This window comes from Bombus fervidus, chromosome 19 (genome assembly GCF_041682495.2).
Source record: "Bombus fervidus isolate BK054 chromosome 19, iyBomFerv1, whole genome shotgun sequence".
NCBI lineage: Eukaryota > Metazoa > Arthropoda > Insecta > Hymenoptera > Apidae > Bombus > Bombus fervidus.
In genome coordinates, this window is record NC_091535.2 from 2,374,683 (window position 1) to 2,390,073 (window position 15,391).

Sequence of the window (15,391 nt, forward strand, 5' to 3'; positions counted from 1 at the left end):
TCTATCCTCAGATTACTCTAACCGTTGCATCTATAACACCATCAACTTCTGACCTTCGGAAATGCATACCCAACAGAACCAGAAAAACAGTGATACACAGTAGACAAATGTTTGGGTACTTCGAAGGTACTTGAAAAATATTTGGCAAGGGAAGAAATACTTTTATGTATATTTCAGTATTTTTTAAATGTATTTTCATGTACTTTTTATGTATTCAGTATCATTTTATGAATTATTTCATTCTTTTATTTATTATTATTTTATTGTATTTTTTATTTTATTATTATTTATTTATTATTATTTGATCACTTTGCCACATTTTCGAAAGTTTCATCACACCTAACGTTAATAAAACTTTCCAATTTATTATTTATATATTGAACTTTATTATTCTCCCATACCTTCTGCATTATTAATCCGTGCTTTGTATTCCTAATTGTATTTATAACAATTCCTTTTCTATTTTCGCGCAACAACGAAGGACATTTTCTATCGGAAGGAAGATCGTGACGCGTCGAGTCAAACGAGAAGGGAACCAATGTGGAAGACGCGACGAGTCTCGTGACACGAGGGACCCACCTAATTCAATTTGCCGGGCACGTTTCCCGAACTCATCGATGGCTAACGCTGCAGCTTCAGCCGATTACCATATTCGCATTCGCGCGCGATCGATGCTTCTCTCGCGCGCCACTTCAATTTGTATGTAAATCCCCGCGGAGCCGCTGGGTTTGACCGAGTTACCCAGTTCGTCATCGGTCCGCGAGATAGTCATCGACATGTACGCGACGACGCAACCACCCGTGGCTATCGGTTGCGTTTATTACAAAATTTTCATATCAATCTCGTCCACTGAAACCCAACCATATTGTAATTAACATACTTTCCTTTTTTCGCTGCTTTTGAATGTTCTAGTTTTCTCCTTGAGATGAACTAAATTCACAAATATCAGCGCATATAACTCGTTACGTTTACACGTTGGAGAAATAGAAACAAATTGTAATTTAATTTAGTATTTAGTATTTTAGTATCTTAGTATTTTATGGAATGCAAGATTTATAGGAAATAATAAAAAAAGTAAGAATGATAAAATTTGTGTTAAATATCAAGTGGAATAAAAATAATTCTATATTTGTAAACTATAACTCGATATCTGATGTATAATTGGAATTAGATGTGACTCAGACCATAAAGTCTTAAGATTTAACTAGTAGGAAAATGGTTGGTGATTTTTAGTGGAAAGTTGATGAAATGGGTAGTAACTTTCTCGTTGTTACGTTTCTGATAAACGTTGAAATTTCTTTGACGATGAAACAATTTACTCGATGATGATAAAAAGTGCGTAATTAATTGGATAACGTCGTGCGATTAATTTTTAGCTCCAGGACTTTCGGATTCACGGACGGAACGTTAGAAAGTAGAGAAGCAGCTGGAAGCACGGTGAAACGCTGGAAAAACACGATTTTCCATGACCACTTTAAACGTAGTCTTTTATAGCCTAAGATACTCATAAAAAACATCTGCACAGGAGTGGACTTTCCGTGTGTTTTCAATTACCTGTTCTATAGAAGGCTTTCCTGGGAACCTGAACTAGGATAACGTTATTCTTCAACTTCACTCGCCTTATAACTAAACTAAAAAATCATTCCTTTAAAGACGTTGCATCACTTCCTTCATCGTTGCCATTTTTTATTGATAAGAGTCATCTGTTTTTGAGACGATTTGTAGATGTGAGAAATGTGCTTGAATGTTTATAATTAACGTCAACAATGAACCTTTCAGTAGAGCTCTATCTATTTGAACACACGTTCACTCATTCACTCTACTATTTCTATGATTTTTCACTTATACAATAGAAGTTCATATTTAATTACAGGAACTTCCAAAATATAAATTAAAAATAATATGCAACCATTGTATTCTGCAAGGAGACAAATCGTTTTACATGTACTACAAAAGAATAGAAAATGATATACTGCAAAGGATGAACTGCTTTTAACGCTTTGACTGCCACGTGGTTCATATATGACCCACGGGTTCTCCTGCGACGCCACGGTGGTCATTGGTGACCGGAGCGCTTCAGCTTCTTACAATTGTAAAAATTGAATGAAAATTGACAGTTAGGGCACTTTTAATATAACCGATGAATAGAAGATTCTTTGAAATAAAAAGTGCCCCATTTAACAATTAAACGTTTTTATTAGAACACCAATAAAAAAAAAAATGAGAACAAATCCTTGCATCTAATGATGCACTGTGTTTGCATACATATCTTTGATGGATAATCTAGGAATATTATTATAAACACACCTTAGAAAATAATTATAAATGCTGCTTTATAATCATATAATTGAGGTTAGAAATGTGAACATGAATGAGCAAATACTGTTTACTAACATCTTCTACACGTTTCAACGATATATTCTGCACGTTTTGCTTGCGACGAAACAACGAATGCGAATGGTTTGTTGAAATAAACGAAGCCTTGTTATAATATGTCGCTATCAGCTGTTAGCAAGGCGCCATGTTGGTTACCCATGACCACCAATAAGATAAACGATCCATTGGGGAAGAACGTTGTCTTACGTCATACAATTTATTATTACTTTACCATTATATGCTTTGAGTAATAAAAATACTCCCGTGACGTCCTCAGCGAAACATGTGATTTCAAAGTGTTAAATTATTTCTATTGCAACTGAAGATTTTGAAAAGTTACTAACTCTACATACGACGTCATTGCAAAGTTATCTTCAATTCGGCTTGATGTCGCTTAAAACATAAGAAACAGATATTGACACGCAAAACTGAATTGACGACCTTGAAATTCTCTTCAGGGTATTCTCACAGATACTTTGTAGGTAAGTTAGATGCTGATTTTGGCGTGGCAGTCAAAGTGTTAACTTGTCCTGCCCTAAACGAATCTCCGTGTCCTACCAATACAAACAGATTGTTACAAACATTAGCAGACGTAGACCTGAACCAGTGACAGACTTTTCAGTCTCACCGTATCATCTCCATCTGCTGTAGTTCCAACGGAACGCGTAAGTCGAGCCAAAAATCGACGCAGCAGCTATTTCGCTTGGCTGGAGTCCGGCTACAGCGAACGTTACGCACGAAATGCATAAGCGCAGCCCCGTGTAATTGTATGCAGGAATGCAGGCAAGGTAGCGAAGACAGGGTGTACGGTCTTCTGCTGCCGTAGGGAGGTTTGAAATCGAACGAACGAGGACGAGCGGAACAGTAAGAAGGGCGCAGGGCAGCGGGGAACGAAAGAAAGCAGGAAGGACGGAGACAGCGAAGAGAAGACGACAAGATAGATAGAGAGAAGCCCCTGATCCGCGGCTGATGTGACTGAAGGCCGCGCCGTGGAAAGAGGCCTGAGAGCTGAGTGACAGCCTCGCCACGTATGTGGGAGGCGAACCCGCAACAAAGGAAAGACGATAGCCTTATGCAAATAGCTGCGATATCGCGAGCACTCCCCGCGAGACGCACGGACCCGCTTCGTTGATGGAGAAGCAGACCACGGCAGAAACCTGCCCCGTCCACGGCCCCACGCCGGATTCGCTCGCGTTCTCTACTCGTCCAGACGCCTGGGGAAAAATTTTTCGCTGCTGGGAAAACCAGAATACACGGTCCTCGCGATTCTATTCCTGAAGGAGACGTATGATGGAAGCTTCGTGTACTGATATTCGCTCGGCAACTAAGTGATTGCGGATTTTGTCATTAGCTGCCAACCCAATAGAAGCTGCCAACCCTATGATCGCATATGCGTTTTCACATTGTTACATCCGGTGACTATTTACGACTCTTTACCACCAACTGTGCACATAGAATTAAGCGGATCGCGATAATCCTAAGGAACTGTCATGAAACGAAGCTTTTCGATTTACCGTTAAGGCCGTCAATTGGCATGAAACATCTTGGAGTCAGCAGGATCCTTATGGTTGTTGCTCCATCAGGTAAAAAGTGGGGAAACATGGCTTTTCCTATTTTTCGCGAGATTCCACCCGCAAGCGACCACTGCTGGGGTGATCACCACCGAGCAAGAGTTTCGCTTGCAACAGCAACGTCACCAAACTTCACTGGTTCATCGACTTTAGGTCAGTCAACATGTCTGCACTGGTCTATATCTAGCAAAGCGGAAAGCAAAGTGTGTAGCGGACTACAATGCCTTGATGGGCGCAGTTGATAAAATCGATATGATTTTGAGTTCACTTGGCTGCGTTCGAAGAAACGCAAAATGGTATAAAAAATATTTTTTCCACCTCTTACACCTCGATATATATAACGCATATATTCTTTACGAAAGTGCTAATAATAAAACTGGAACATTTGAAAATTTTCATCAGCTTCTCGTAAAAGATATTTTGCAAAAATACCACCACGCAGAGTGGAGGTTAAAGGAGGAAGAGTTCATTCGGACGACCTTCCATTTAGGTTAACTGAGAGGCATTTCCCTGCATCCTGCGTAACTAAAGAAAATAATAAACGTTCTCCACGACGAAGGTGCGCTGTTTGCACTAAACATAATCGCAGGACTGACTCGCGTTACCAACGCAGAAAATGTAACATTGGCTTATGTATGGAACTCTGCTTTCAGATTTACCATACAATACAAAATTATTAAATTTTCAGTTTAAGATATAATTTCAAACTTTGATATTGTTCATGTTATTACTGCTTAATGAAATAAATAGTTATTGAGGCTTTTCAGGCCACTACATAATTTATTTTAGACACAATCGATCTATTTTACAATGAAAATTCAGTCTGCTCAACTTGCGCTCCTTCGTAAAAAATACGCAGCCCACGGTGTGCTTATTCGTAAAGAGTGGGCCATCCATGGCGCACGCTTAACGTGGAACAACGCAGCGCTCGAACGATTAATTCGGTTGCTTGAATGAATGTTTGAAATTTTATTCTGAACATTTCAAAATCTATTTTTCAATAACCTTCAAATTTTAGAATTGGTTTCTTCCGCCATTCGATAAACTATTATTTGATGAAGAAGAAATTTACACGAAATAAAGGAATATTTTGCCGAATTATCATGAAAGGTGGGTTCGTGGAAGAAGATGATAAACTCGAGCTATAAAACTTTATGGACTTCCAACAGTTCATTGCGTTCGAAAATACACAGAATTCCCACTATTTAGCTATTGAACGTTAAATATTATACTGACACTCCAATGGAAGATTAAATATTAAAAGAATAAATTCAACTTCTGGTGTATTATTTAACTAATGAATTACCATTTATTGTAAATTCTTAAATATTCAAAGTACTTCAAGATTCTTCGATTAAATTGTGGCGGCACTCGACAACAAATACCGCCACTAGACATTAAGTAGAACTGGACGACGATAGCGCAGTGATTAGCGCCTTTGGTTACGAACGTTCAGGACTCAGGTTCGAATCCCGATGCCCGTAGTTCGATATTTTTCTTCCACGACACAATAATTAGAAAGTAAATACAATAGACCCCCAGCAGAGCCAACTATCACGGGCCTTGTGCGCCATAAACTCATAGTAAACGATTTTATCTGATTGCTAATTAGAAAAATTCATTAAAGAAACACATTAACCCAAGAATAACCCAGCTATCAATCCGCTATCAAAGTTATAGCGAGCCTTGTGCTTAAAAGAATCATTTGAGAACCTCCGTGTTAAAATGACGGAAGGACTAACAATAATGGGAAATTGGTGTGGCAGGGCAAGAAAAAAGAAGAAGTCAAGACAGACAAAGAAGCCGCGGAAGCGGTAAGAAGCCGGGTTACCGGTTAAAGCAACGAGGGCGGCCTTTAGACGTCACTCGGAATTCCAAATATCCGCGAGTTTCTACGATGTAATAACGAATGACACGGCCGGAGAACAAACGAAACGAGAAAGTCTGCTTGGTGGTAAGAGCAGCTCAGAGGGTTGAAGAGGGTGGGGTGTGGGTTGTCGGGTGTACGCGAGGAGCGAAGAGGAGGTTCGAAGTGACGGTGGTTGGGGTTGTTGGAATGGTAGAGAAGACGGGGGTGGAGCGGGCGCTACAAGCGAGTTCCAAAGGGTCTGGCGCTTTCCTGCCGAGAATTAATCATCCCTGGCAGCTCTCAATGTCCCTACCTACTACTTTCTTCGCATTCCCAATTATACGCTTATCTAGCAAATCCGCGTCAAAGCTTAAACATAAACGACCTTCTTGAGAGTTGGAAATTTGAACTCTGTTGGCAAAAGAGAATTTACATGTACAATTTATTTCTTATCGGTTCATTTTATTTCTTCTAGGAAACTACTTCTTCTTATTGTTCTGTTTCATTGAATTTTTGCCACGCGTAACACGCGGAATAAATTGAAATTTAATATAAATATATTAATATAAAATAATTAATATAATATAAATGGAAGATGAAGCGAGTTACGTAACGAGTCTCTTGTAATGTACCAACTGCTTGACGGGAAAGTGATTCGTTGAAAGATGATCGTCACAGACAGTTGTTTCTGTAAAGTTCTCGCTCAACATTACACTGAAATGAATTACACAACAGTACACTGTCAATGACTGAAAAAGCTATATTTAAAGTCATATATTACGCTAATAGATTACAATGTTCATCGATCAAGGAATCATTAGTATCCATTCACGGAATTAACCTGTCAGTCAATTTTAATTCGACAAAAACGGTAAGTTTAAGTTGATTTAAAGGCGTGAGTCGCGCCACCCGTCGTACGCAAATGAAACAAAGGCGGCAAACGCAACAGTCCAATTAGTGTACCATTCGTAACACAGGTGGCAACAATAGGCTGCTCGTAAATAACTTTCTAGAAGGAGATCACGATGAAAGAAGAAAGGAAGTAAGGAGTAAACACTTCTACACATGGATACAGCAGCGGGGCAGGAGCGGAGAATTTACGAGATAGCTGGCCTCCCCACCCCCACCCCTCTTACTTGCCCCTTTTCGCTTCTACCTTCTCTCTCTCTCCTTCTCTATCTCTCTCACTCTGCTGCTGTCCTCAACAGGTGGTCGTTTTGCTCAACTTCTGTATAGTAATTTATAATTTAATTGATTTATGCCCGAGGCCGCGGTTATACAGCGACGGTACTCCGTTTTGGAGAAAAGTACCGTTCAGTAACATCGGTTCGGATAACGGTCCCGCTGCGAATCCGATTTACAACCGCGTTTTACCGCCTCTGGACCCCTCTCGATCTATCAATTCTCTACCTTCCTGTCTTAACCAACACTTTTTCTCCTGTTTATTGCCGTGCTTCTTAATGGGAAACGAAGGCCGTCGTTACTATTGCGCAAGAAGTGTTAATAGTTAGAACGTCTCGTTCGAAGATCTAAGGAAAGAAGAAGCGCGATAAGCACATTTTTCTTCATCTTCTCAGTTTGATATCGGGTGACTAAAAATACGTATTTTAATATACTACGGTTACGAAAAGTATTTTTTATATTTACAATGCACTGAAAAGTAGAATTGTTGGTAATTGTAAACGGTACTTTAATATCTCGATGGTTTTCAATATTTTAATATTATTTAATATTAATTAATATTAATATTAATAATTATTATATTTAATATTAAGAGGATGTTATCGTCCGTAAAAGTATTTGTATTCCTATGTTGTTATTTTTATTATATCTTCTAGGTTATGATCGAAGAACATTTCCCTGTTTTAGTTGGAGAATTTTGAAATATTTCTGAGACTTATATCATTTAATATTAATATTAATAATTGTTATATTTAATATTATGAGGATGTCACCGTCCGTAAAAGTATTTGTATTCTTATGTTCTTTTTATTAATATTCAAGATTATAATCGAAGAACATTTCCTTGGTTTACTTGGAGAATTTTGAAATATTTCTGAAACTCATATTATTTATTATTAGGTAATATTAATTAATGTATTGATATTAATATTAATAATTATTATATTTAATATTGAGAAGATGTTACCGTCCGTAAAAGTATTTGTATTCTTATGTTATTTTTATTATATCTTCTAGGTTATGATCGAAGAACATTTCCCTGTTTTAGTTGGAGAATTTTGATATATTTCTGAAACTCATATTATTTATTATTAGGTAATATTAATTAATATATTGATATTAATATTAATAATTATTATATTTAATATTGAGAAGATGTTACCGTCCGTAAAAGTATTTGTATTCTTATGTTATTTTTATTATATCTTCTAGGTTATGATCGAAGAACATTTCCCTGTTTTAGTTGGAGAATTTTGAAATATTTCTAAAAATCATATTATTTAACATTAAATAATATTAATTAATACATTGATATTAATATTAATAATTATTATATTTAATATTAAGAGGATGTTATCGTCCGTAAAAGTATTTATATTCCTATATTGTTACTTTTATTATATCTTCAAGGTTATGATCGAAGAACATTTCCTTGTTTTAGTTGGAGAATTTTGAAATATTTCTGAAACTCATATTATTTATTATTAGGTAATATTAATTAATATATTGATATTAATATTAATAATTATTATATTTAATATTAAGAGGATGTCACCGTCCGTAAAAGTATTTGTATTCTTATGTTCTTTTTATTATATCTTCTAGGTTATGATCGAAGAACATTTCCCTGTTTCAGTTGGAGAATTTTGAAATATTTCTGAAAATCATATTATTTAACATTAAATAATATTAATTAATACATTGATATTAATATTAATAATTATTCTATTTAATATTAAGAGGAAGTTACTGTCCGTAAAAGTATTTGTATTCTTACGTTATTTTAGTATATCTTGAAGGTTATGATCGAAGAACATTTCCCTGTTTTAGTTGGAGAATTTTGAAATATTTCTGAGACTTCGTAAAGTGTAAAGTTGTGTACAGAATCTTGGCAAGCGGTCCGCAGCGGGTCAAATTGATTTTCCGTTTTCCACGGATGGACATTGAGAGCCTGAAAAGGGTCACTCGTGGCAAATGCAAATGACAACCCTTCCTTTTGTACTGCTATCGGTTTCTATGTATTTCCACGACCTTGTCACAGATATCGAGCAAAAGTGTTTGGACCGTAAATCATAAGTACCTATTTTCCAATACTTTGCAAACTTTCTCGCATAATTTACTAGTGGTGAAACTAATGGCGAAAAAGGGTAAGGTTTGACTGCATTTTCTAACGAAAATTATTCCCTGTTTCCTTTGACCGTTCGACAAACGTTTATTTAAAAGATACAGCAGCATCTGGAAAGAAATTACCATTTTCTGGCAGCAGCAAAGGTATAATTTTGTTATATCTTTTGGCTGATCTTCGATCGTATCGTATTTTTCTATCAATAAAAAGTTTCTTAACTTGGAAGAAAATATGGAATTTGTATGGTAAGTTGTTTTCTTCGTTGAAACTAAAACGAGATTGGAACGTGAAAAATTTGGGGACTACAATAAGATTAGATAAACGAGAGAAGAGAAATTGTCGTGTCAACGATGTTCCTATCGTTGTTTTACAAGCAACAGAGAAATGCAGGCTTCTATCGTCGAAAGGAAACTTTATCGACGTAACATCGGCAAATTAAAGGTGCCCGCAATTCACCGCGGGGTCATTAGGAGATAGAGCGGCGGTCGAATCACGACCGCCTTATCGAAAGACCAGATCGCAGCCAAAGAAAACAAGTCCTTCTTCAATTCAACTTACTTGATGAACTCGGGTCCTGTCTGTTGGCTTACGTGCCGCGACGACTCGCTCGACACCTGCAAACTTTTCGCTGCTATTTTACCCTCATCGCGAGCGACTTATAGCCCAATTGGATCGTAGCTCGTTCGTGTTTTCTACTTAATGGTGCACTATTATGAAGAACTAGACGACTACCAAGAAATAAAGATCGATACACAACACACATTGTTGAATTTATATTGAAGTATGTAAGAAATTGGTAATAATAAAAATATGTATTTACATGGGAAACATATTGGGTTGGCAAGTAAGTGATTGCGGAGTTTGACAATACCACCTATTGAGAAAACTTGCAATCACTTAGTTGCCAACCTATAATATGTAACATATGTTACATTTATATATTACAATTTTCTCAAATAATACGAACGATTTTACTTTTTAAGTTAATTTAATTATTGTAATTGTGTAAAAAATCTTCTGTTGGTGTATAAAACTGGCTATTTGACCCTCAGACGACGAAGACTGAATCAATTTTTACTCATTATTATCATGTTTATTACTTTCTTTTAGGTTGGCAACTAGGCGATTGCGCATTTTGTCGATACCATCTAACGTCAAACTTCGCAATCACTTAATTGCCAACACAATATATCGATATTGAACACTCTACAGATGAATAAACTAACCTCTAATTGAATTAATAAAAATGTAAACACGCGAATGGCAGAAGTCAGGAAATTAGGAGTTGGTGTAATGCAAGGGATTGATAATAATAAAAACGTGTATTTACATGGTAGAAATACATCGATATTGAACACTCTACAGTCGAGTAAACTAAACTAATTGAATTAGTAAAAATGTAAACACGCGAATGACAGAAGTGTAATGTAAGAAATTGGTAATAATAAAAATGTGTATTTACATGGGAGAAATACATCGATATTGAACACTCTACAGATGAATAAACTAACCTCTAATTTGATTAATAAAAATGTAAACACGCGAATGGCAGAAGTCAGGAAATTAGGAGTTGGTGTAATATAAGGAATTGATAATAATAAAAACGTGTATTTACATGGTAAAAATACATCGATATTGAACACTCTACAGTCGAGTAAACTAAACTAATTGAATTAGTAAAAATGTAAACACGCGAATGACAGAAGTGTAATGTAAGAAATTGGTAATAATAAAAATGTGTATTTACATGGGAGAAATACATCGATATTGAACACTCTACAGTTGAATAAACTAACCTCTAATTTGATTAATAAAAATGTAAACACGTGAATGGCAGAAGTCAGGAAATTAGGAGCAGCATATTAATCAATGCTTTATTAAAACTATCACAAAAGATACCATAACCATCTTCCTCAATCTCATCCAAACTTCTGCCCTCAAAACTCATAGAAACACGTTCGCATGGACACAGGTGACCGGAGCCTAACAAAAGCGATCAGCGGACAGAGGATTACAAGGAAAGGGAGGAGTTGCGAAAAGTGGCGACCTTCGAGTTCTTTCTATCCATAGCGGGGTAGATTTGTAAGCTGCGTTAACCCTGGCGAGCAAAACTATTACAATTCCTGGTGCGGCTGAAGCGCGTTCCCTTCCCTTTTCGTCTGCCCATCCTATCGGCACCCGTTCCTCCACGCTCGTAGCCCTCCGTAACCCACGTTTCCCCCTCCCCCCACGGCGTTCTGGCATCGCGCCCGTCAAGGGAGATTTATAGCAACTCGAATTCCTCGACTACTAGTCGGCCGTGGCTGAAGGAACGAACAGCGGACGAAGAGTAGAGCAGAGCAGAGAAGAGGAGGGGAGAGAAGAGAAGAGAAGAGAAGAGAAGAGAAGAGAAGAGAAGAGAAGAGAAGCAAAGAGTGAAAGGGGGGAGTGAGCCCGCGGTTCTGGAGAACCTGGAGGGCCCTCTGCCTCCGAGGGTGGTTGTAGGTGGCGTTGCCTGACGTTAGGTTGTTGGCCCGTTCGATGGCCTGCCAGAGTGTCGGGGGATGCAGAGGGAGGGCACTCGTCACTGCGACGTGACGGCCGCGGAACTCGACTAGCACTCCATCGCCTAACCTGTCGACGTCGTCCCGAGGATTGCCTTCGTACCGATGATGAGGATAGAACGTTAAAACCTTCGCGGTCTAGTCGATGTTTCTTAACATAACTAAAGCTACTGACCTGGGGAAAGAGTTACCGGTTTGTGGAATGTAAAATAATTTGATATGATGGAACGATAGTGTTTATATCGGGGAATAAGAGAACGCATTGAAGAGTTTGAAGAAATTGTGAGATTTTCGTAAATGATCTCCATGATTTTTAGATCAGACTCTTATCGTAGATAACTTGCTATCTAAAACACGTATTTTATTTTGAAATCATCGGTTAGTCATGTTAATAGCGTCGAATAAATAAATAAATAAGTGGGAAGATATAATTTAAAAAAAAATGATTGTAAAAGAATTGTTATCAAAATAATGAGTTACCTCTTCCTTCTTAGTAAACAGATTAAATCGAGAAAAGGCAAGATAGATCAATGCATAAAAATTTCATACGACTTAACCTTACTTCGAATCTCCAAATGCAATTTGCAGAACCACAAATTGTAAAATCGAGGAATCGATATTCGATCGATAGATCACAATTTGTAAACTAGCGTCGAACAAATAAATAAATAAGCGGAAAGATATAATTTAAAAGAAAAATATCGTAAAGGAATTATTATCGAAATAATGAGTTACCTCTTCCTTCTTAGTAAACAGATTAAATCGAGAAAAGACAAGATAGATCGATGCACAAAAATTTCATGCGACATAACCTTACTCCGAATCTCCGAATGTAACTTGCAGAACCACAAATTGTAAAATCGAGGAATCGATATTCAATCGATTTAAAGTCCCGAGAACTACGATTCAGAAAAGACACAGGAGCTACCCTTAACCGAGTGAAATCGAGTTGGGGTTTTCGTTTTAAAACAAAAGCGCGAACGGGAATAGTTTTCTCCTCGGGACTGCGGTGGGAATCGGAGGGAATAAAGGGAAGGGCCGCGTACGAGACGAAGTAGATATCAATCACGCGGGCCGGTGACGGGCTGAGATTTGGCAGCAGCTTCGGAACGCGCGGAAGAAAGAGGAGGGGGAAGAGCGCGGGGGCCGCGAACAACTGCGTCCATTCTATCGTCATTTTTCTAAGAAAGCCTTCCTCTCTTTTCTATATTGATTCACGAGTTATCGAAGTGTCAACGCCGACTGCTATTGTCGTGGTCTGGGTCGGAGCTGTCGCGTCTTTCCGACCAGGCCTGTCATGCCGCTTCTTCTTGTCGTTGTGTTCCAGTCACCGGAATCTTGGCAGCGAACCTGAACCTTCTACTTCTACTCGTTGAGAAACTGTGGGAGAACTTGTCTGCGGATTAATCGATTTTCATTTCTTATAACTATGCCTGTACCACGGTTTTCGTTTCGGGACACAGCGTCGCCTGGCAGCCACTCTTACATTGCGAAATATTACGTGTCTTCTTCTGAAATTCCACGCTCTGCGTTTCAAGACCTTGATCCTTTTAATCTAGGATTCCTCGATTCGTATTTAACGCTCATGCGAATAAATAAAGTTTCCATTTTAATGCGTAGTGAATATTTTAACTCGTTGGCTTCGAGTATCGTCTCACTCTTGTAAATTATTCTTATGGTTGGCTTTCTGAACTATAAACCAAATTTATCGTTTTCAGTTGGTATACGTGGTCAGGTAATGGAATTTTTAATTTTAATCTTAGTCCTAGATCTGATCGTAACCATAGGTTAAGAAGGCTTCTTACATCATTGCGATAATTACATTAACTTGAAAAGTAAAATCGTTTGTATTATTTGAGAAAATTGCGATGTTTAAATGTAATTTATGTTACATATTACGGGTTGGCAACTAAGTGATTGCGGATTTTATCATTAGATGGTATTGGCAAAATCCACAATCACTTAGTTGCCAACCTAAAAGAAAGTAATAAACATGAAATATCCGTATGGGTGAAAATTGATTCAGCCTTCGTCGACTGAGGGCCAAATAGCCATCAAAGAATAGTAAATTATTTTAAACAAGATATCGAGATGTTTTTAAATCGCAACAAGGATGGTTCTAAGTTTGTTCTGATGGAATTCAAAGGAAAGGGCAGACGTTGCTGTGTTGTGCGGATTCAGTCAGCGTCAGTTTCAATGAGGAAGGAACCATGCCTTTCCTCTGACCAGTGTCAGTTACATGTTCTAGAATACTGGCCCCATGGGAGCACGAAGGTAAGACTTCAGCCAACAAAACTGCTCGGTGTCAGGAAGACTGAAAACGTGATGTGACACGTGCTCGCGCGTTTAGGCCGACGAGCGTTGTTATGAGATTGCGTAATGTTCGGACGTACGACGAGAAGCACGCCGTATGAAATGTTAAAAATGTGGTTGACACAAAGATGATGATAAAACTTTCGTTATGTCTGTTAATAAAATTGATATGCTGCAAATTTAATTATAAGTTATATCATATTAAAAAGTTGCCTAGAATAGCATTTAACATTGAATTCAGTTTTCCTACTATTAAATTTGAGTTATCGAAGTTGAAAATTCAATAAGTGAAAAGAATCTTACAATACGAAAAGCAGCAATTTATTTAATGAGAATAATTATTTATTAAGAAATATTTAATATTCTTAGGGAAATTAAACGATAACTTTAATGTTATAACTCATTGAAAGAAATGCTAAATTGTATAAAAGTTGAAACTTTGACGAAGTAAAAATTCTGCCATCTACGAGAAAGCAACGATAACCATTTTGTAAGCACAGTATGTATGTATTTCGTAGCCGATGGTAGATCTATGTTTCTTCGTGATCTACAGTACCAAGCGATAGAAATGTTCAACAATTCAGAGACACGTTATAAGATGGCGCACTGGTCGGTGTACAGCCATCATGAATCAAATTATGTCATGAGAAAGTGGGGGGTGATGTTGACGAGAGGTGGGCCTTTCTGGTTAAGCCTACTACTCGAAGGGTGGAGTCGGCTACGCGTGACCTACGGCCACCTGGGCTCACCACATTGGCGAAGGAATGTTAAAATTCACGCATTAAGTATACTTGTCTGTGATTCAAATTTACGTCAAACCAACTAAACTTTTTGATTTATTCTAATTAATTAAATAAACCCCTTATTACGCGAAATACGTAGATGTATACAAATGTAAAATGTAAATACGACAGCAATTTAATTTTTATGTCAATATTTACGAAAGAATTTACAAATTTAGATTGTTTCAGTGCACATGATATTATATCATAATATGTCATTTATGACATTACAAATTAATAGACGAATTTCCAGTTAGTGAAGATCACAGCGCACGTTTTTAGATGCAACACTATGACGAACCAGAGGAACTGTATTTTGAAATAAAACCTGTCGGTAACAATTGTTACTTTCGTTCAATTAAAAACTATATCGTCTATTAATAATAATTTACGATAAAGGTATACACATATTTATTTAGACCAAATAGAACACACTCATCGATCAATGTATTTTTTGTAATGAAAATATTCATTATTGTTAATAATATAATATAACTTTCATCACTCAAAAAATCATCATCCGGAAAATCTGTAATTATTACTAGTAAATTGTTAATACTATAAAAATATTATATACAACACTCTTATGAAGAATATTGTACATATATGTACTTATAATTTATGTATGTTTATAATAAATTTTGATGTTG